This window comes from Cupressus sempervirens, chromosome 7 (assembly GCF_028749045.1).
Source record: "Cupressus sempervirens isolate cs-2001-9-10 chromosome 7, ASM2874904v1, whole genome shotgun sequence".
NCBI classification, from domain to species: Eukaryota; Viridiplantae; Streptophyta; class Pinopsida; order Cupressales; family Cupressaceae; genus Cupressus; species Cupressus sempervirens.
The window spans coordinates 552081291-552106613 of NC_143124.1; the positions used below are offsets into that span (position 1 = coordinate 552081291).

At 32.8% G+C, this 25323-nt stretch overlaps 1 pseudogene; it reads right to left on the reverse strand.

Moving 5' to 3' along the window:
• LOC149547971 (RNA-dependent RNA polymerase 2-like) overlaps window positions 1–25323 on the reverse strand; it is a 65055-nt pseudogene that overhangs the window by 23196 nt on the left and 16536 nt on the right.

The following is a 25323-nucleotide window of genomic DNA, read 5'->3' on the forward strand; positions in this document are numbered from 1 at the left end:
TTTCTCAATAAGAACTGAATCCCTCGGTAAGAACTACTTCTTCCAAATTACCTTTGATGACTGAGTGAGCTCGGTAAGAACTGCTTCTTCCAAACCACCTTTGATGATCGAGTAAACTCAGTAAGAACTGCTTCTTCAAAATTACCTTTGATGACTGAGTGAACTCAGTAAGAACTGTTTTTGTCACATTCTCTTCAAAAATTGAGTGAGCTCGGTAAGAACTAAATTTCTTTGATTACCTTGAAAGCTTGGTAAACATTGTCCTTTGTCTATCTGACCTTCTAAGCTTGGTAGACACTATCCTTTGCCTCGCTGACCTTCTGAGCTCGGTAGACACTATCCTTTGCCTTGTTGACCTTCTGAGCTTGGTAGACACTACCCTTTGCCTTGCTGACCTTTTGAGCTCGGTAGACACTATCCTTTGCCTTGTTGACCTTCTAAGCTCAGTAGACACTATCTGATGACTGTTATGACATTTGTGTGACATCAAAGACAACACACAATTGAACAATTGTATCCAACAATCTCCCTCTTTGGCATTGATGGCAACATGTCATAGTAGGATGAAATTTGAAAACAAATCTTTTAATGAAAAAATACAAAACTCCCTCTTTCATAATAATCTCTCCTTACACAAACTCTTATTATTTTGCAAATTTCAGAAAGATATGACAGTATATTCTCCCTCTTTGACAACACATGCCAAAGACAACTCAAAACAACTGAATAACATTGTACCTGATGTAATAATTCATATGAAATATCTTCATTGGTTTGCTGCATCAACTAATAGATTTTCAATTCTATTCTTGTTGATGCATCACTAAAACTGTATTTTAGTGAGCTTTAGATAGGGGAATGACCCCTAACTTACCTCTTAGATACAAGAATGTATCCTTAGGTAAAGGCTTTGTGAATATGTCAGCAATTTGTTCCTTTGTATGCACATATTCCAATTGTGATGTCCCCAGAGTGGGCCCCTAACGGAAGGTGACGTAGGTCTGTCCGTGCGATTTGTCGCTACCACGTGTTCGGGGTCCTCGCCATCGAGGCTATCCTGGGGTTGCCCCCTTAACGCAGGGAGGTGCCGTTTACTAACAGTCCAGGCTTTTGGTGTAACGGTTACTAACTTGGTATCATAGTCGGAGGTCTCGAGGTCGAGACCCGCAGAGCGTGGTGGGCTGTGAAGTCCCTAGAGTGGGCCCCTAACGGAAGGTGACGTAGGTCTGTCCGTGCGATTTGCGCTACCACGTGTTCGGGGTCCTCGCCAGCGAGGCTATCCTGGGGTTGCCCCCTTAACGCGAGGAGGTGCCGTTTACTAACAGTCCGGGCTTTTGGTGCAACGGTTACTAACTTGGTATTAGAGCTGGAGGTCTCGAGGTCGAGACCCGCAGAGCGTGGTGGGTTGTGATGTCCCCAGAGTGGGCCCCTAACGGAAGGTGACGTAGGTCTGTCCGTGCGATTTGTCGCTACCACGTGTCCGGGGTCCTCGCTAGCGAGGCTATCCTGGGGTTGCCCCCTTAACGCGGGGAGGTGCCGTTTACTAACAGTCCGGGCTTTTGGTGCAACGGTAACCTCTGGGGACATCACACCAATCTTATTTCCTTTTCTTGCACCAATTCTCTAACAAAGTGATATTTTATGGCAATATGCTTGGTTTTTGAATGCATCATTGGATTCTTGGAGATGTTAATTGCACTTGTGTTATCACAAAACATAACAACTGGTTCTATGATTTCTTACTTCATACCTTTCAATAATTATTTAAACCACTCAATGTTTGAGAAATTTACTACTACTGCAACATATTCAACTTCTGCTATGGATTGAGATGTACAATTCTACTTTTTGCTTGTCTAAGAAACCAACCTTTTTTCGAGAAGAAAGCTCCTCCACTTGTGCTCTTTTTGTCATCAATATTTCCTCCCCAATCTGCATTAGTAAACACCTTTAAATCCAATTTTCCTCCAAGTCTATACCATAATCCATAATCTTTAATTCCTTTTAAGTATCTCATGATCATTTTGATTGCCGTCATGTGATTTTCTTTTGGTTTTGCTGAGAATCTTGCTACCTACTGCAAGGGCAATGTCTAGTCTTGTGTGCACTGCATATTGCAACTTTCCAATCATAGATCTATACAATGTCTGATCCACTTCCTTTGATTCATCATCATTGGTTAGTTTTAATCTAGTACACATAGGAGTCCCAACTGGTTTGCAATCTTCCATACCAAACTTTTTTAGTATCTCCTTGATGTATTTAGATTGAGTGATGTAGATGCCATTCTTATTCTGTTGAATTTGAAGACCAATAAAGAATTTGATTTCACCAAACATTGACATTTCAAATTCCTTGTTCATTTATTCTGAAAATTCTTTGCAAAGATCATCATTTCCTGTGAACAAAGTATCATCTACAAATATTTCTGCCAAAACAATCTTATTATCTGGTCCTTCCTTTATGTACAAACTTTTGTTGTCATTAGTTCTTTGAAAACCAATCTAAATAAGATAGTTATGCAATCTTTCATACCATGCTCTAGGGGCTTGTTTCAGACCATATAATTCTTTATGCAATTTGCAGACCATGTCCTTCTTGTCTAGATCAACAAAACCTTTAGGTTGCTCAATGTAAACCTCTTCCTCCAATATGCCATTGAGAAATGCTGACTTGACATCCATTTGATAAACTTTGTATCCATTATTGAGTAGCTGTGGCACACTCAAAAAAAATATGCTTTAGTCCTTCTACCCAATATGCATTATCACATACAAGTTCCTTGGTTAGTGAGATTCTTCCTTTTCCTCTTATACAACAAGGTTCATTGTTACCAAATCTTACACTACCACCATCATAGTCTTCAAAATATTCAAACTTAATTTTATGACTAGTCATGTGATGAGAAAAACCACTATCTATGATCCATGTATTCAAAATATTCAAACTTAATTTTATGACCAGTCATGTGATAAAAAAAATATGCTTTAGTCCTTCTACCCAATATGCATTATCACATACAAGTTCCTTGGTTAGTGAGATTCTTCCTTTTCCTCTTATACAACAAGGTTCATTGTTACCAAATCTTACACTACCACCATCATAGTCTTCAAAATATTCAAACTTAATTTTATGACCAGTCATGTGATGAGAACAACCACTATCTATGATCCATGTATCATTTCTGCTCTATGTGAAATGAGTGCCATTTCCTCATAATTATTAGACTCATCTTTTACAACAATGTAGACAATTTCATCTTCTTCTTCATCATCAGAATCATTAGAATCTTTTGCCATAAAAATTGTTTTCTTACCTTTATCCTTGAATGATTTGAAGTCTTTCTTGCCATTGTACTTGTGACCTTTCTTCTCATCTTTGTTTTATTAGTTGGGCACCTAGTAGCAATATGTCCAATTTCTTCACAAGAGAAATAGATTAGAGGAACCTTACCTTTGTATTTCCCTTTGCCTCTTGAATATTTTCTTGCTAGTAGAGCTTCAACCATTTCAAGATCACTATCTAAACTTTGTTTTGATTGTTTATCACTGTCTGATTATGGATCCTTCATCTTTTTCCCTTTTTCTTTGAGTGAAAGCTTGGCTTCAAATGCTGATTCAACGTTCTTGGTAGCTGGAACATAATTGTCATAGTTGTCTAGCTCAAATATAGCCAATCTTCCAACTATGGCCTCTAAATTTATTTTATGATTTGCCTCACATCTCCTTTCTTGAATTGTAGGGACTCTGATTGCATAAATAAGAAGTAGGGTTCTAAGAACTTTACTTATAACTGTCTCCTCACTGATATCTCCTCTAGATGTTTTGATTGCACTAACACATGCTTTAACTCTTTCAACATAATTTGCAATGTTTTCATCCTCTCTCATCGTCATTTGATCAAATTGTCCTCTCAAAATTTTTGCTTTGGCTCTTCTCACATTATCATCTCCTCCATAGATTTCTTTCACCTTGTTCCACATTTCAAAGGCAATTTTGTAATCCTTAGTGTCATCAAATTCTTCATAACTTAGAGCAGATGCTATATCTATCATCATGTTATTGTGAGTCTTGTTTTCAGCAATATCATTGACAGATAATGTACCAGAAGGTTCTTCATATTTTTCAACAAGGTACTTTAGCCCTGTATCACCAATAGAAGCCAGATGAAGCCTCATCAATCCTTTCCATGCTGAGAAGTTGTCCCTGTTAAGTCTTGGAATTTCTCTTTTGTAAGACATCCTGATCTTTAGATTAGATCCTTGAAATATTTTCTTGTAAGCACCAATAGCTCTGATACCAATTGTTGGAATTAAAGATAGAGTAATTGAGAGGGGGGGGGGGGGGTGGGGTGAATCAGTTACTAACAAAAATTAATCCCAACAGATCCCTTAGATGTCTTAAAGATCTAGTTATTTCTTGTACTCAGTAAACAAATGCTGTAACTCAGTAAATTAAACTATTACTTTCTTTTCAAGCATTCATGCATGTAACTGAAAATAAAGTGAACATAAGAGACACCAGATTTAATGTGGAAACCCAATATGAGAAAAACCACCAAGTAACTAGTCACCAATTTTTCACTCTTCTGAAGTGAGCCCTATTAGGAGCCAACCCTGTTAAAGGTTACAATACACACTATTAAGTGTGACCTTGTTAGAGGATTTAATCAGCTTGTTAGGAGTGGCCTTGCTAGAGGTCTTTAGAACAATTCAATTGAACTGTCACCTTGTTAGAGGATTTACAAAATGGCTGTTAACTCTATTAAGAGATTTGAAATCACTGGTACAATGGTTAGAAAGCAATAATGAATTGACCTGAACAAGATGAAACTAAATTTTTTGGCTACAGGTTTCTGTTCAGCATTATTAGATCCTCCTTGATCAAATATGGCTCTACTGCTCCTCAATGATATCTGATCATCCTTCAATTTCACTTCCACAATAATTAGTCTTCATATCACATTAACTTCTCATCCTTTCATTTCATACATTTTAGAATTTGTAACTTGACCTCTTACTTATACCATTCAAATTGTCAAGTCGGCCCATTTACATGTTACATTTACCAATAAATCGTACATTAGTCAGCTATAGATATTACTCTAAACAAATAAATGTTATCTCATAAAACAATGAAATCCTTTACTGGCCGACCCTGCTCAGTAAATAGTGCTTCTAAAAATTTCTTGAGTTAACCATCTTGACTGGGTTAACATTGCAATATCCTTAAAATCCTTTGGCTATCGAGTTTTCTCAGTAAGAATTGAATCCCTCAGTAAGAACTGCTTCTTCCAAATTACCTTTGATGATCGAGTGAGCTCGGTAAGAACTGCTTCTTCCAAATTACCTTTGATGATCGAGTGAGCTCGGTAAGAATTGCTTCTTCTAAATTACCTTTGATGACCGAGTGAGCTTGATAAGAACTGCTTCTTCCAAATTACCTTTGATGACTGAGTGAACTCAGTAAGAATTGTTTCTATCACATTTTCTTCGATTATCGAGTGAGCTTGGTAAGAACTAAATTTCTTTGATTACCTTGAAAGCTCGGTAAACATTGTCCTTTGTCTAGCTAACCTTCTAAGCTCAGTAGACACTACCCTTTGCCTTGTTGACCTTCTAAGCTCGGTAGACACTATCCTTTGCCTTACTGACCTTCTAAGCTCAGTAGACACTATCCTTAGCCTTGCTGACCTTCTAAGCTCGGTAGACACTATCCTTTGCTTTGCTGACCTTTTGAGCTGGGTAGACACTATCCAATGAATGATATGAAATTTGTGTGACATCAAACACAACACACAATTGAACAATTGTATCCAACAAACTATTCCTTTGATAAGATTCCATTGTTCTATGACCAACCAGTACTCGTCGATCAAACAAACTCTCTCCTTCTAAGCTCGGTAGACACTATCCTTTGCTTTGCTGACCTTTTGAGCTAGGTAGACACTATCCAATGACTGATATGAAATTTTTGTGACATAAAACACAGCACACAATTGAACAATTGTATCCAACAAACTATTCCTTTGATAAGATTCCATTGTCCTATGACCAACCAGTACTCGTTGATTAAACAAACTCTCTCCTTTCTTAAGTTGATTTCCATTATCTTCAACATCATTCACAAAAATAGCTCTTTTGTCACTAGCCTGTCCTACTTCTCCACATTTGTAGAAAGTACCTTTAAACTCACCTCTACATATCCTTCTCTTCTAATCAATAGGTTTTGGTTCATCTTCATCACCCAGTTTAGCTTTTCTCAAGCTATCCTACTTCTCCTTTCCTCTAGAATTACCCTAACTTTTCCTCTTCAATGTATCTTCTACCTTTAGGGCATACTAATATGAATCCTCAATCGAATTAATCTTCAACATACCAACCTCATCATAGATATTGAATCTCAAACCATTAATGTACCAAGCTACCTCCTTCTTTGACAATTCTCTACACCTAGATTGAATAGTCAACTTGTAGAACTCCTTAGAATAATCTTTCACAGTCATATCTTTCTACTTTAAATTCTACAACCTTTTGAATAGCTCAATTTTATAATTAGCAGGAATGAACTTAGCCTTCAAATTAGTTACCATTAACCTCCATCTTCATTCTGCCCTCCTCATCTCCATCCCTTTGCAGTTCTTTCCACCAAAGAGCAGCATGTCCTTTCAACTTAGTTTGTGCCAACCTTACTCTGAGTGGATCCTCAATAATCTAAAGCCTAAAGTAGTCTTCCAATTCACCAATCCAATCAATCATATCTTCAAGAGTCAAAGTACCTATACATCAAAAACCTCCATCTTATTCTTCAACTTCAACTGAGATCCAGGTCTAGCAAATTGTCCAGCCCTAGTTCCAATAGGTCTCTCCATGTGATCAGTTCTGTCCTCACAACTTGATCCAGCAACTTTAAAGTCTTCAACAACTTCCTCATAACCATCTTCAGTACACACATATTGAGGTACAACACTAATAGCACTCAAAATTTCAACAATCCTGTCACTCTTCATCAATGCTATCTTAGATATGAATTCTACTTTAATCTTCTCTGAGATCCTTTCCTCTACAACATCACTAAGATCATCAATTTCCCTAGGGTCCAATCTTCTTGGAGGCATCTTCCAAGATCTTCTACAAACCCAAAGCAATAAATCCAAAAATCCAGAAGAATATTTAGCTCTACAAGACCAACCTTCTCTTCCATCCTTCACCCAAATCTAGGTGAAAATTGCCTCAACTTCGATGCTCGATCAACATACTTAGGAACAAATGATCTCTAATACCACCTGATGCAATGAGAATCTGAGGGTACCCCTACTAGAGGTAATTTGAATCCCTACAAATAACCACATAGTAGAAACACAACACAAATACAAGATCTAATACCAAATCACAATACTTGACTCATAAAATAACTGTTTACATGCAATATGCCCAACTATAAGGCCTTTTGGGTTAGGGCCAAATACAAATTTTTTTTTTATAAAATAGTTCTACAAAATTCCTTAAGATCCAACTCCACACTAATCCTAGTTAGTCTAGATCTACACTCTGGTAGAAAACCTTAAGGAAATCTCAACTTATGCTCGCAAGCCCACCAAGAAATCTCCTAGTTTACCAAGCCTCAACTACTTCCCCTACTCAAAATTTTCTAGTAAACTTCATCCTCTTCTCCAAGCTGGATGATCTCCCATGTGACTTAAAACTCCACAAAATACCCTTACTTCTACCCAACTAAGCCACAAGCTAGCCTAGCCCATTAAAAATCAAAATAAACCCTTACATGAAATATTTGCATAAGCCATAATTGGCTACAATACAAATTAAATACCCATACAGAAATTAAATACCGAAAGTCAGCTCACTGACAACTCGGGCACCACAGGAACCAAGACTAAACTGAGTGTCAAAGAAAACCACGCTGAGTGTTAGTATTCCATGAGACATAATTGATTTCTTTCACTAACTAAGAATATTATGTGTCTAGTCATCTAGAAGAAACTGAGTCCCTTCATTGAACAAGCTCCTCGGGCAATACTACTACCGAACTCCTAGTGCAAACAGAGCTACTAGTATCTGATGGGTGCCCCGAGCATCAACGAACATATTCATTAACTAAGTCACTCAGTTAACACAACAAAAAAAAAAACTTAATATCAACCAAGTCATACTTCATTCTTTGATCGAGTCCTATAACTCTAAGGTCAAACCACACCAACATGTAATATTTCTAGTCAACCAAGGATGCTCTTGCATCAACTAGTGTTAACTAAGCTATAGTTAGTGCGAGATAATCTAGTGTTGACTGATCATTAGCATTGACCAAGAATTAGCATTAGCCAAGTAAGTTATTTGATGTTGAGCAATAAGTTTTACAATGATCGAGTGTTTTAGTATTGATTGAGTATTAGAATTTAGAGTTGTCGAGTGACAATAAGAGAAAAAAATTCAAAGAAATTATAAGATCGAGCTGACTCAGATGATTTCTTGGGAGATGTAAAATGTGTTGAAGATAAGATTGATGAGTTGGACCATTAAATTAAAGGAGGTGATTATATAAAAACTTAACAAATAGATTCTGAAGAAGTTTCTAGAGGATGATCAAGAAGATGAACAGATACATTGAATCGAGTTGAATCTGATCATAAACCATAAGATCTACAATGGGTGTAGAAAATGGTAATGAAAAAATTGCTTATTTAAATGCATATAGAATTGATCATTTGGTGCGATGTCTAGCCATTACTAGTCAAGCCAAGTTGAGCCCAACTAGTGTGTGTATGAGCGAGTTTGTATGTGAAGAGAGACATACCGAGAGAGGTTGATCAGAAGCACGCAAGTGTGTGAATGTGAAGCTAAAGGAGAAAGCTTGCAGATATGATGTTGTTGTTGGTAAGAAAACTAGAGTAGAAGGATTAAATGTTGCTAAAAAGAGTGGACTAATTTCTTGAAGAGTACCCAAGCAGATCAAGACCAAAGATGATAGTGAAAGACTTATCACAGAACCAACATAAGGATTGAATAGAGATCTAAACTAGAAAAGGGAGTTGTAATCCCATAGATCAAACCTACTATTTTCTTTCTTATCATTGTAAACAATTTGTATTGAAATCTTTTTAACAGAGGTTGACCTAACAATGATTTGAAGAATTAACAGTCTGTGTAAATCCTTTGACTGGATGACATTCTAAATGGAATGATCAAAGTCCTCTTGCAAAACCATTCCTAATAGGGTGATTAAATTCTCTAACTAGGTCACATTTTACAATGTGTTTTGTAACCTGTAACAGGGTTGGATCCTAACAAAGCTCTCTTTGAAAGAGTGAAAAAGAGTGACATGTTGTTGGTGGCTTTTCCCAAATTGGGTTTCCACATAAATTCCTAGTGTCAAATTGTGATGAATGTTTACATTTGATAATGTTTTCATTATGTAATGCAAGTTATGATTATGATAGTTTTATAGTAGTGGCCAAGCAAAAACAGGATAAGCAAAATAATGTAGTGATTAGTGTTTAATTATTCAAGTGGTACATATAGACCTCAAGTAACTAATTTACCCCCCTTTCAATTATTCTAAACATTCCTAACAATTGGTATTAGAGTTCAATGCTTACAAATAAAAGTTTGAAGATACTTAAATTCAAACATCATGATGAACAAGAGAGATGTACCCAAGATGAACAGAGAGAAATTTCTTGCATGGTAAACCCTGATGAAACTGCACATATCCAGTATCAATGATGCTATTGTCAAGTTTATAGAAAATGAATATATAGAAGTAACAACCACTCCTTTGAGTGCTGATGAACTAAGATAGAAGTTATATCATAACCAAGCAATGTTGGAGATTATCTCAACCCTAAGCTATGTTGAGTTTGATGGCCTAAAAGATTGCAATACTAAAAAGAAGATGTGTGACTGATTGAAGATCATATATGGAGGTGATGACAATGTTTTAAGAGCCAAATCAAAAATCCTAAGAGGAAAATTTGATGACATGAGAGTGATGGAAGGTGAGAATATAGTACAATACTACACAAGAGTTAAAGAGGTTGTTAATGCTATTCAAGGTGCAAATTGAGCAATCAAAGATGAAACAATGATAAGTAAGGTATTAAGGACTCTATTGCCTATCTATGCCATTAGAGTCTCTACAATACAAGAATTGAGATGCACACCAAATAAAAATTTGACCTTAGAAGGTGTAATTGGTAGACTTATTGCTTTTGATATGTCTAATTTTGATAACTATACACTTTCAACCATTGAATATGCTTTCAAGTCACAATTTGTTCTTAGCAAGAAGAAAGAAAAACATGTGAAGAGTAAAAGTATTAGTTCTAATGATGTGATTAATGAACTTGAAGCTCTCATTGAAAAAAGAATTGGAAGAGAAAGATGTAAATACAAAGGTAAATTACCTTTCATTTTTTTTTCATGCAACAAAGTTGGTCATATGCTACTAGATGCCTTGGCAAAGAAGATAAGGATGAAAGGAAGGAAAGTAAGTACAAAGGAAGAAAAGATGAACAAGACTATAGGAGAATCAAGGATGATAAAGGTAAGACATATTGTTATATTTTTAAAGAAAATACTGATAATGAATCTGAAAGTAATGATGATGAACTTGTGTATGTTTTTGTGAAAGAAGATTTTGATGAAGATGAGAAAACTGCAATAATTTCTTATGTGAACAAAAGTGATAGATGGATAATTGATAATGAATGTTGCAATCATATGATTGGTGATAAAGAAAAATTTAAAGATATAGGTCCATACAATGATGGATGTGTTAAATTTGGTAACGATATCTCATGTGTTATAAAAGGTAAAGGCACTATTCAACTAATCGACAAGATAACATGTGACAATGTTTACTAGGTTGAATGACTTAACTACAATTTTTTGAGTGTTTCACACTTGAAATAGACACATTACAGAGTTGAATTTTACAACAAAAAGGCCAAGATACATGATGGTGATGGTAAGCTAATTGGAACTAGTGAGCAAACAAAAGGTAACTTATTCTACCTAGACCTATCAAGTGAGGTATGTATGTTTACACTACAAGAAGATGTTTGGCTATGAAAAAAGAAATTATATCATGAAAATTTTTACAATTTGTGAATATAAAAAGATGAAGAAAGTAAGAGGATTACCTAAGCTAAAGAAGCTTGACAATGCTATGTGTAAAAAGTGTCAACTAGGAAAGATGAAAAAGTGTAGTTTCAAGAGTAAAACATATATTGCTAGTGATATTTTGGAATTGGTTCATATTGACCTATGTGGAGCCATTGGTGTTAAAAGTTATTGCAGAGATCAATATTTCATTCTATTTATAGATGACTAGTCTAGAATGATGACTATGATGTTTCTTAAAGCTAAATATGATGCTTTTCAGTTATTCAAGTGGTATTTAGCTAGAGTTAAAAAGGAAATAGGGAAGAGTATGAAGTGTTTGAGATCTGATAGAGGTGGTGAGTTCATCTCACATGATTTCAATACATTCTGGGATGACAAAGGAATTAAAAGCCAGTTGTCAGCACCAAGGACCCTCCTCAAAATGGGGTAGATGAAAGGAGAAACATATCAATAATGGACTATGCAAGAACAACTAATGATGGAGATGAATGTGTCACATAAATATTAGAGAGAAGTGATTAGTACTATTGTATATACCCTAAATAGAGTTCAAGTCAAGAAAGGTACAAATGCTACACCTTTTGAATTATGGTATGACTATGCTCCTAATGTTAAATATTAAAAAAATTTGGTAGTAGATACTATATACTGAAAGAAAATAGGAATGGAAAACTTGATGCAAAAAGTGATGAAGGCATATTCCTAGGTTATTCCACTAAAAGAAAAGCTTATAAGTGTTTTAATTCTAACAATAATAAAGTTGTGGAAAGTGAAAATGCGAGAGTTGATGAGTTTGCAGAAAGAGATCATGATAGTTCATGTAATGGAGAACTTGAAGACTATAGTACATTCATCTATGTAGATGATGATGCTCCCAACACTCAAAGTGAATAAACTAGTCAAGATGCAAGTTCCCATTAGAAAGGAAATGGTGGAATGCAAATTCAAATTGCTAAACAATAGAGAGTGGGTGCCAAACAAAAGACTAAAGATGCCAAGTCATAGATAAGCATTGCCAACCATCAGATAGAGCATGCAAAGCAATCAAAACCTAAAACTGAACTTGAACAAGGAAGAGGAAATGAGCCTGTGATTATTTTTCTAGATGAACCTAAAGAATAACCAAGAAGGAAACTACCTTTGTTAGAAAAATATGTGAGAAGACATCATAAAACTGATCAAATAATTGGAGACCCTAAATCAAGTGTAATGATAAGAAGAAGACTTAAAGGTGATACATGCTTATTATGTGAGTTTGAGCCCAAGTCAATAAAGGATGCTTTAGAAAATGAAGATTGAATACAAGAAATAAATGAGAAATTAACCAAATCAAGAAGAAAAATACTTGGAATTTAGTTCCAAGACCTAAAGAAAAAAAATGTCATTGGGACAAAGTGGGTTTTTCGGAACAAGCTTAATGAAAATGGTGAAGTAACAAGAAGAAAGGAAAGACTGGTATGCAAGGGTTATGCACAAGAAGGAGTTGATTATGGAGAAAATTTTGCTCCTATGGCCAGACTTAAAGGATTCATAACTATGCTTGCATACTTAGCTTACAATAATTTCAAGTTATATCAAATGGATGTCAAATCTACATTTTTAGATGGTATACGAAGGAAGAAGTATACATTGAACAACCTAAAGGATTTGTAGATCCAGACAAAAGGAACATGGTATGTAAACTGAACCAAGCTCTTTATGGATCGAAGCAAGCCCCAAGAGCACAATATGGCAGACTACATAACTACTTAGTGAAAATTGGTTTTTAAAGGAAAAATGATAACATTAACTTATATTTGAAGAATGGTAAGAACAATGAAGTATTGTTATCTAAGATATTTGTTGATGATATCTTATTTGGAGGAAGGGAAGCATTATGTAAATACTTTACTGATGAAATGAAAAAGGAATTTGAAATGTCTATGTTTGGTGAAATCAAATTCTTTGTTGGATTACAAGTGTGTCAAATAAAGTTTGGTATTTTCATTTCACAATCCAAATACATCAAGGAAATATTAAAGACTTTTGGTATGGAAGATTCAAGGCCAATGAACAAACCTATGTCTATAGAACATAAGCCATCTAAGACTAATGACTCTACTAATGTGGCCCATACCCTATATAGATACATGATAGGAAAATTGTAATATGTTGTTCATAGCAGGCCAGATATTGCTTTGGCAGTTGGAATATTTACTAGATTTTAAGAAAGTTCTAAAGAGAATCACATGATGGTTGTGAAAGGAATATTGAGATATTTGAAAGGTACATAAGACTATGGATTATATTATAAGAGAAGTGATAAATTTGAATTGAAGGTTTACACTGACTTAGATTGTGCTAGAAATATTGATGACAGAAAAAGCACTAGTAGAAGTGCATTCTTTCTAGGAAAAAGATTGGTGTCATGGAAAACCAAGAAGCAAAATTGTATTTCCCACTCAATAGCTAAAGCTGACTAAGTGGAAGTTGCAATGAATTGTTCAAATATAACGTGGATTAAGAAATTGTTGAAAGGTAGGAAAGAAGAGATTATAGATCTAGTAGATATCTATTGTGATAACACAAGTGCTATCAACATTTTGAAGAATATAGTGATGCAAACTAAGATAAAGAACATTGCAATCAAGTATAACTACTTGAGAGAATTAGTTCAAGACAAAGAAGTAAAGTTAGAACATGTGAATACAAAGGAATAGATTGCTTTCATTTTCACAAAAGAATTATCCAAAGATGCTCATGAATATCTTAGAGGTAAACTAGGGGTGATTCCCCTAACCAAAACTACTTAAGCAGACATGGTGCATTGCATCATATGTGCTATTCAAAACATTCTACAAAGTGGTGCAATACAACTCTACTTTGGGACATGTCTAAAGTAGAATAATTTAGTACACCATAAACAAATCAGTCATAGACAGATGACAAGTATTAACCAAACATGCAAAATATACATAATCTAGATGTATGAAGAGTTTTGAAGCTAAGAGAGATACACATCTTTGGCATTGTTGTCAAAGAGGGAGAGATTACCAAAAGAAGGAGAGATTACTCAAAGAGGGAGAGATTATAGAAATATTACTAAAAGAGGGAGAGATTTCTAAGAGAAAGTCAAATGGAGAGATTATTGAGAAAGGAGGTAAGATAAACCTCAAAGGGAGAAAATCATGTAGGAGAATTTGGATAAGAATTAGAATGAAACTAAGGATATTGGTCACTCATAATAGATAAATATTTTAAATTGTATGCTAACCTAGTTACTACTAGTATTCAAATGTTTGAGATGTTGCCATCAATGCCAAAGAGGGAGATTGTTGTAAAATTGTAATTGGAACAATTATTGTTTTGTCATTGATGTCAAATCTATGGATGAGACATATTTTCTACCAAATCTAAATGTCATATCTATTTGATTGATGAAGAGGATTTGCAAAGTTACTTATAACTATAGCACCTAGAGGAAAGGTTGAAGATATGAAAAGGAAGTTATAACATTGATATTTTATTAGATAGACTTTGATAAAGAAAAGTAATTGTTTATGTCAAGAAACCTAGGTTAAGCTGAGAAAAAGAGTAAAATACTAAGGAGTTCTAAGTAATGCTAGTGTCAACCGAGCTACACTTAGTGTTGAAAAAATATAGTGTTGACTGAGAATTAGCATGGATAAAGAAATTTAGTTGATTCCAAGAAAGAAGCTTTACGTTGATTGAGTATTTTAGTATTCACCAAGTATCATAATTTAGAGATTGTCGAGTGACAGTAAGAGAACAAAATTCAAAGAAATTTTAAGATCAAACCAACTTAGCTAATTTCTTGGGAGATGTAAAATGTGTTGAAGACAAGATTGATGAGTTGGATAATTAAATTCAAGGAGGTGATTAGGTAAAAACCTAACAGACAGATTCTAAAGAAGTTTCTAGAGGATGATTAAGAAGATGAACAAATACATTGAATTGAGTTGAAAATGATCGTAAACCCTAAGATCTATGGTGGATGTAGAAAATGGTAAAGAATGAATTCATTATTTTAAAACATAATATAATTGATCATTTTGTGTGATGTCTAGCCATGTTTACTCAAGCCAAGCCAAGTCGAGCTAGTATGTGTATGAGAGAGTTTGTATGTGAAGAGAGACATACATAGCAAGGTTGATTAGAAGCACACAAGTGTGTGATTACAAAGCTAAAGGAGAAATCTTGCAGATATGATGATGTTGTTGATAAGAAAAATAGTGTATAAGGATTAAGGGTTGAAAAAAAGAGTGGACTGATTTCTTGAAGAGTGCCCAAGTAGATCAAGATCAGAGATGACAATGAAAAGCTTATTAGTGAACCAACATAAGGACTAAATAGAGATCTGAACCAACAAAAGTGAGTTGTAGTCACAAAGATCAAACCTGGTATTTTATTTCTTATCATTGTAAATAGTTTTTATTGAAATTATTTTAATAGAGGTTGACCTAACAATCATTTGAAGAATTAATGATTTGTGTAAATCCTTTAACTAGGTGACATTCTAAATGGAATGATCAAAGTCCTCTTAAAAGGCCAATCCTAATAGAGTGATTAAATCCTTTAACCAGGTCACATTTAACAGTTTTTTTTTTTGTAACCTTTAACAAGGTTGACTCCTACTAGAGAAAACTTTGAAAGAGTGAAAAAGAGTGACATGTTGCTGGTGGTTTTTCCCAAATTGGGTTTCCACGTAAAATCCTAGTGTCAAACTATGATGAATATTTATATTTTATCATTTTTTCATTATGCAATGCATGTTATGATTATGACAGTTCTATAGTAGTGACCAAGCAACAACATGATAAACAAAACAATGAAGCGATTAATGTTTAACTGTTCAAGTGGTATGTATAGACCTTGAGTAACTGATTCACCCTCCCTCTTAGTTATTGTAATAATTTCTAACACATTAATATGCCAATTCAATACTTGTAGAGAAAGCCTTGTTATGAAATGCTAGGGAAAACCCTCTTTCCATATGTTGAGTGTTAGATTGAAGAAGGATTTTAATTTTAAAAAGGCCAGGGTGATTTTTTATGTGATTAACTATAATCAAAGGGTTATTGGACTAGAATTACTTGAATGAATAGTGGGTATTCTCCATTGAAGAGTCTCTGCACTTGAGATTTGAACTATTCATTCTACTATGAGTTAATGATTGGATTTGAACCATCACTAGGTTAAATCAAAATCAATGGAGAAAACCACATAGTAGTAAGTTTCTTGAACATTAAGAGACCATTGCTAAGATCCAATGAAAAATCATATATTTGAAGGGATATTATTTTATTATGACTTGCAAATGAATCAAATTTGTGTATTGATATTCTTTGGGTGAAATCACTTCAAAATATTATGGGTTTTTCTCTTCAATCTTAAACCTTTAGGGTTTACATTCTAAAATTAAATGAAAGAAATTCTACATTGCAATGCAATAAAATAATTTCTCAACTTGTCCTCCTCCCTATTTAATCTCTCTTTTCATTAGTAAAAAGATATATCTTGTCACAATCTATGATTTTTACCCTTCTTTAGTGTTGAGAGTCACTTGTTCCTTATATTGAGATCTCATTTGTTGTGTCAAATATACATATGTTGCACTATGTATTATGGGCTTTGCATTTTGTTTAATTTTGAATGAAGAACATTTTGTAAAGTAAACCTAGAAACTCTATGGAAATTAATATAAGCCTCACATATTGGGGCTAAATGCAACACATTACAAACATTCCCTTTATTAAATTGAGCTAATTTTGTTTGGAGTAGATAGAGATATTCTCAAAATTAAGTAGAACCAAGTTTTTTTTATATATAAGAAATCAAAATATGTAAATTGTTAAAATTGGTGTTGAAGCTTATTCTAAGGATTCAACCCTTCAAACCCTAAATGATCCTAATTAGATTCATTCAGTTATTAATAAATTATGACTCCACTTAGATAACTAGCAAAAATTTCCTTATAGGTTGCTCTAGCTCCAACCCATCAAAACCCTCACAAGCATGTGCAAAGCTTTCATATCTTTGCTACTACAACAAGGGCTTTGAATGGATAGAAATTTAATAGAATATCTATGTATAAAATTCATAATCTTCAAAAAAAGAGAAAAAAAAGAAGAAAAAACCTCTTTTTATTTAACATCAATATTTGAGGACAAGACACCAATTGAGATGTGTTCTCCGACACCCTCTAGAAGGAAGGAGATGGAAACCATAGAGCTCTACATCAGTTAGCATTTTTTTTTTTTATGGAAAAATATAATCTTAAGTTTGTGATTGAGATGCTTTTGGTTGAACTAGTACTTATTCGACAACATGCATGACAATCCATTTTGGTTATGCTCCTTTTTAGAGCCTTTTTTATGAGAATTGGATTCAAACCAATTTGACTATTTGTCTTCTAATGGTCCTCTTTTTAATTTCAATACCTTTGCAACCCGATCTTAAATTTATGGGGTTAATGTTGATCTTAATGTAAAAGGTTTTGATTTTCTTGCAAAACTTATTTTTCGTTAATAATCTAGTCAAATATAATAATATTTAGTAGAAACAATAAAAATAACCATTACAAACTATGAAAAAGATGTTATTTAAATTGCATCAACATATATGAAATTTTAAAGTATAATTTCTTGAAATACAATTATTTTATTCCATAAGGAAGGTTTTTGAAAGGACCATGATTCCTTTTACAAAGAAATAATGAATCATTTAGTTTAGTAAAACTACAAAACAACAACTAGAAAACAAGAAGAAAGACAAAATAAAACTTACAAAGCCTATTAGAAAGATAGGGTAGACCCACCAAAGTCAACTCGTGGTTTGAAAAAATATTCCAAGAAGCGTCACTTTACCTCTAAACAAGGGTTATCATAAAATCATTGGCAATACCTTCTCCCAACTCCTTTGTAGAATTGTCAAACATAATTGTTATAGGAATATTAGTTAAAATGACTTTTCTTAACATTATATTGAATATTTAAGCAAATGTAGTTGGTAGGTACACAACCAAACTATTCATTCATTAAGTGCAAATAATTGATATGTATGGGGAGGGTGTGCGAAAATCCTTTTTCTAAACCAATTTACCATTCCAAAACTTTTTTCAAAATAAAAAGTGAGATTTGATTCTCGAGCTTGAAAAAATTAGCCTAAAGTGGGAAGAACAAACAACTCTTCCTTTGTGAATGAAAAATCACTTCCATGTTATAAAAATAAGGGTTTGACTATTGAATTCTAGTGCTTTAATATTGGTCATAATAACCAATAAGCTCCAAAATAAACACATCTTGGGCAATAATCAACTCTGATACTTCAAAATCATACTCAAGTTAATTATTATATTATAGTTGTTCCTTATCTCTCCTCCAATAATAATTAGATATTTAATCAAATCCTCAAAAATCCTTAGATTTTCCTTTTTTCAACTTAGACATTAAGCTTAGATTTATATTTTCCATACTCGAATAGTTCAAGGTCATTATTCCATTCTCTATTGTATCTTTATTATGTTGGGCTTAATAATCTCCTTCAAAATATTCAAGTCCTTTTAGCCCTCATCATAATATCTCTAGAATTCTTATAAAGAGCTTTTAAAGAGCCTACAACATGACAATGGATGTATTTTTCTTTTGTGATAGGTTTTATGCCTAGTTTAATATATTTCACATTGAAACCATTTTTACCTTTATGATTGATATAACTATTAAAATCAAAAGTCTTTTGATACTCATAAAGTTAATCAACAACCCTAAGGAGGACTTTGATCAATTTCTATTAAAGCTTTCTTTCTTTTGTTGCTAGCCTAACTGCCCCTCACAAGAAATTTCTTCCCTAACGAGAGTTTAATCTATATTAACTTCAAAGCATCTTTAATTAATGAATTACCTTCGATGAAAATACTAGATCAAGTTCTTCTTTTCATCTTCAAATAATGCATGCCATTTCATCTTATAGTGCAATGCACCTGGTAACACATGGTCTTGTTTATTTTAGGCATCACGAATTTCCAGCTTGTAATGTATCTCTTTCTTCATAATGATCATAAAATTATTAATTAAATTTTTTTGTCATACAATTAATTGTGTCATTGGTATAGTTTGTAAGTCATTAATGACCTATTGGAATCTACACAATAAATACTTAGGAGTTTTTACTGGTATGTTTCCTTTGCATCTCATCTAGTAAATTTAGATATACTATAAATCTTAAATCATGATACATCCTATATAGCTTACTAATTTCCAATTGATAATGATTAGAGATTTTTATTATCCTTTTCCCTCTTGATTTTGTATCTATGGTGAAGCTATTATTTGGAATGTGTTTCCAAAAAAATCATTCATTATAATTTTTTTTTTCAAGCATTTCAATAGGAAAACCTTATGAAAATTTTGACTCATCTATCTTTTTTCAAAGAAGTTATTTTGTCACATGGCTATGAAGATCACCTAAAATATGAGTTTCCTAATATTTGTTTTTGTTGTCAATGGCTTTTGATGTCTTCAACTACCAATTTTGTGTAGTATAATAACACAAGTTTTTTTTTCACCAGGTGAAAATGTATTTTAGAATCACCCACCATACACTAGGTCTAAATTTCTTTAATTCTTCTATAATAAAGTTTATAAGCTTCACAAAATAATATGAAGAATACACACACACACACACACTCACTCACACACACACACACACACACACGCACACACACACGCACACGCACACGCACACGCACACGCACACGCACACGCACACGCACACGCACACGCACACGCACACGCACACGCACACACACATGCACACACACACACACACACACGCACACGCATGCACACACGCGCACACGCGTGTGCGTGCACACACACACACACACACACACTTAAGAATCTATTATTTGTAACCATCAACATAGATTTTGAGAAATTAGAGATCATTTATAATGACGAGGAATCTTTGATTTTAAAAATACTTCATTCTACTGACTAATTAGATGCTTATTCTAAGTGACATCCTATTTTTTAGGGGATTTGAATGTCAATTCTATTTAATACTCTTTATTAGATTGTATAATGTAAGCCATCACATAATAGGGGTGCTTCTTGATCTAGGAGAAAGATTAATATTAACTACATTTCAAAGAATCATAGTTACACTTATACATTTTCATGGAAGATAATTAAACCACTAGAAATTAATATTGAACAAGATCATAGTTAGATTTACACATTTTTAGAGAATCTTTAAATCTATATCGCTCAAATTGCCTTCCAACAAAACATCAAATTTATGGTAACCTATCATTTTCATTTATTTGTAACTAGAAACATAGTAGCGATCAAATTCATAGTAAATGTCATTTATTTAGACTAAAAAGTAAATTATATCATGTGTGGACATTTCCCAAACTAATGCTAACATTTTTTTTCAGCTAGATGGATTTGAATTGATCTCGCATCATGGATGAAGTCATTCAACTATCCCCTCATGAAATTTTTTCACACAAAAACCTCTCATGGGAGAAATATGACTATATAGGCTCAAAATGATTTTTAGCTTGGATTGAGGCCAAAAGATTGAATGATTTTATTGAGAGATAAATACCAAGGAAATCATACCCAACCTTCTTTTACAAAAGTCTCAAAAAAAAACTTCTTAATTCTAAAACAAAAATTAGGATTAATTTCTTTTTAGAATATAACATGTATGGATAAGGATAATGCAACAAATATAAATGTTTATACTCATATTTGTGAATTGAAAAATAATTCTCCAATGGTTGGTTAACTATACTTAAAAGATTGAATGCTCTTTAATTTAATAGGTATTGGTATGTGTATGGACCTGAAGATTATAGGGAGGAAAATGCAACACCTTTTGATCTTTCTTTAGTGCCTAAATGGGTGAGGGTAATAAATTTGGTCATAAGCATATGGGTAAAAGCATAGATCTGTGTCAGAATTTAGGATACCAAAACTTATTTTGGTCAATTCTCATTTCTCTATCAAAACTCTTTTTTTTTTCAAAAACTAAAAATACCCTTTTATAGATCTCAGATTCAATATCATTATTATATAATTTCTTTAGTGTTTTGATTAGTTTTTATATGTTATAATTTTAAAATATCATAAGTTGATATTTCAGCATTTCAGAAGATACTCCCTCAAAAAAGGAAAAAATAGTAAATCATACCAAAAAAATTTAAAAATTATATTTATCTCTAGAGGAGAGAGTCCTCTTTAGAAATATGTATTTTTTTTTTCAAGAAGGTATAGATTTGATAGGGAAGTTTTGACAGGAGGAAAAAACTGTTGGATACCGATAAGGTCGAGCTTGAGTACTTATAACAAAGAAAATATACATAAAAAATAATTATTTCTTTTTTTGTTCCCTAGCTATATATTTCATCTATAAAATATTTTCAAATTAAATCAAAAAAAGATTATTTGCATATATTTGTTTAATGGGAACTACACCCTATATTTTTTACTATTAAAAAAGGGACTTCAAATTAAAAGAAAATGAATAAATTCTTACTCAAAAAAATATAAAATTATAGGCATAAAAATCATCCAATTCTAAACATATCATTAGTTTACATCATCTTCAAATTCTAAACACAAATATGATTTGTTTTGTCATTAATGTTTAATTGTTGCATTATGATATCCTATTTCTTTATAAAAGGTGACATAGGTTTGTGCTTTTAACCATACACAATATGGTTGTACTTGTCATTCTAACACATAAATTACAATTTGTAAGCCAAACCATGTGTTAGGTATTGTTAGGTTCGACATGTGGGTAGTGAAGGAAAAAATTGTAATGGTCAAATGAACAATGAGTTTTTAGGAACATGGTCCTTTTTCACACCATTTATTAACAAAACATTGCATCAATTAATGGAGACTTCACTATTACTTGGCATACCTATAGATGTGGTGCATAAAGAACATAGGCAAATGGTGCATGAGAAGATGACCATGTTTGAGGGTCAATATTGTAGGGTTGATTTTCTTACCATGGATGATATTGCAAATATTGGTAATAAAATTAAGACATTTAGCCGTGTTAGATAGTAATGATGCTCATTCAATACAATAATGGGTTTTGGAAAAATATGATAAGTGATTTGCATATAAACAATATACTGCCACTATTGTTGATGGAGATAACCAAACTCCATTTGTTTTGGAAATTCAATTACCAGAGAAACTTGATGGATGCTCCATGATGGCCATAATAACATATTGTCATTATATTCTACATTTGGTATGGTTGCAATTGAAGGCATGTCATTCTTGTTTCATTCTAGAAATGAATTTGATTTTTTTCACCTCATTTGAAATATAGTATTGATATATTATACCCCATGTCTTATGACAATTTTAGTTTTATACAATCCTTGCATGTCATGGGTCATTCTGTGTAGGTTTTGTACATATGATATTATATTTTGGATGCATGTTCTTCTCCAACGAGTTCACTTGAAGAAAGTTGATTGGAGATTAAATGTATTCATGGTGGACAATGCAGGTGTTGTGATTAAAGCTATAAGGTGTTTCTTTTATCATCAAAACCTTATTTTGTTGTAAGTACTATATTTCAGTGCTATACTATGAATATGCAAACCACTTATCATTATTTTAGGATATTAATAGAAATGTCCTTCAAACTAAAACATTATATTTTGAAATATATTTGATTTCACTATTTTTTATTTGATTGAATTCCCTTCACTTCTTCTATAAAGAATTATTTTGATTTTCTTTGTCATTGTTTCTTTGGAACAATTACTGTTTATCACCACTATTATGATTTGTTTCCTTTGGTTTACAATTATATCCATGCCACTATTTTTACAATGTATTAGTATCTCCAATTGATGATATTTTATGATAGTCCATTTAATATGTGACTACCCTTTGTCAATATATGACTATCCTTTAATGACATACGAATGCTAAATTTTGACATGATAAGTTCCATGTTTATATTACTATCACCATGTCTATTCTAACTTTCTCTTAATTTTTTAATTTTTGTTATAGATTTAAAATTTTCTTTAATCCTGGTTGAAACCTCTTTTGTTGAGGTAATCAACATGTCATGTGCATACCTTTTTACTATGTGCCTTAGAACTTAACATTGTAATTTATGACATTGATTTTCTCATTCCTTATCACATGACAATGCTTTCAACTTATTTTATTCTTCTTTCATTTATTGAACCTCACTATTTAATGCATTCTTTCATTACTATCCTTTCTTACATAAGTATTTCTCTTTTTCGTAACAACAATGTCACTTCGTCTCTTTGTTGTGTAGTATACTAGTAATTTATTTGGCATGTCTTCATAGACCACAAGTTGCATAAAATTCTAGATTGGTTTTTTTTTTTATCAGTAAATGACTGAGGCCTTTTTATTATATAGATAAAAATAAAATAACAATACAATGTTTCTCCATTCAAACAAGCATTGGTAGGAAAGAACGGAGAAAAAAACCTCCAATCTTTCCTAGAAATTTTGTCCTATACAAATTACAAATTAAAAGGGACATACCCCAATTTTTTTTCCACCATGATTGATACATATACATGAGATTGATTATTTATTCTAATAAGAAGGTCTATATTATTTCTTTTATGATCTTCTTTTATAAAGGATAGTAAATATATCTCTAACACTCTATGAAACCAATGAAAAAAGTATATTAAATACTAAATGTATGTACTCATGATGCAAAGAAGTATTCCAATGTGATGTGTATCTATGTTCTTGGAATATTAGATGCACATAGTTAATTCAATTAATTAAAGGCAAAAGATAATGCAATTTGAAAAGAAATGTTTGATAGACTTGGATGTATCATGTATTGTTTAGTAGATGAAGATTATGAAAGGAACGTTGTTCACATATTTATTAAAGACATTAAATATACAAGAAACCCTCATTCATTGAATATTTTAAGGGTTGATGGTCTGAAAGATAAGTATGTGGGCTAGATGCTACCATACACTAAAGCATGTAGGGAAATAGACAAAAAAAATCCATAGAGTCATATTAATCACACCTAAAAAGTGATTCTTAGATGTAGTCAAGCATACAACAAATAATTGTATTGATTAGTTATTACATCAGCTAACAACACATGTTCATGTCTATCTTTGGTGGGTACAAATCAACAAAAAATATGGTGTTGGCTTGGTTTCTCACATGATAAAAATCTTTCAGAATTTGGTTGTGAAAAATCCAGTTGATCATTTAGAGTTTAAGGGTTTGTATGTCTTTTGATTAATCGTGCTATAAAAGAGAAAATCCTTTTTTGCTATGCCATAATATCTTATGTGCCCTAGGTTTTTTGAAAAAAATGATTAATGTGGTTCACATTTTAAAATTTGTGTGGGAAGATTCTAAAGTCCTAAAACCTTTGAAATATTTTTATTATAAAGTTTTTCTACTTTCTTTTGAATTTGTCTGTGTTTTTTCTGCCTTACCCTAGCTCCTAGCTCATTTTTAACCTAAGGTCATGTCGTGATTCCCTTTTCTATTACATGGATTACCTTTTTGATTCAAAATTGTGGGTAAGAAGTGATAGCCCTTGATCTTCCTTAAGATCAAGGGTCACCATTATGTCACTACGAGCAAGTGTTATATTTTTATTTCATGCAACATAGCAACATAATGACACCTGCCCGTGGGACCCAGCTAATATAAAAATTTAGAAGTCTCATCACCATAGATCAAACTCAAAATCTATGGTTGTCACTATGTCACCAATGGAAGTTTCTCAAACTTTATCTATAGCAATATAACAATGTGTATTCTTGTGGGCCATTTCTTTTTACAGTTAGTGGGGTTGTCAGATGAGGTGATAGGTGTTTACAAATGATTTGTTATTTGGAAAAATGACATAGTCCTTGAAGTTTTCTATCAACTATTGATCTGAAGAGACATCTATGGTTGTCTCTATGTTGCCATGAGGAGTTGCTTGATTTTTAATCATAGTGAAATAATGACATTGTGATACGTGGAATTGGTGGGAGTTTTTGTTTGAACCATATGCCATAATAACATAAAATAATGAGGATCATTGATCTCAAGGAATATCTATGGTTGTCACTTTATCACCATGAAAAGATGAAGGCGTTTTAATCCATGCAACAGAGTGAC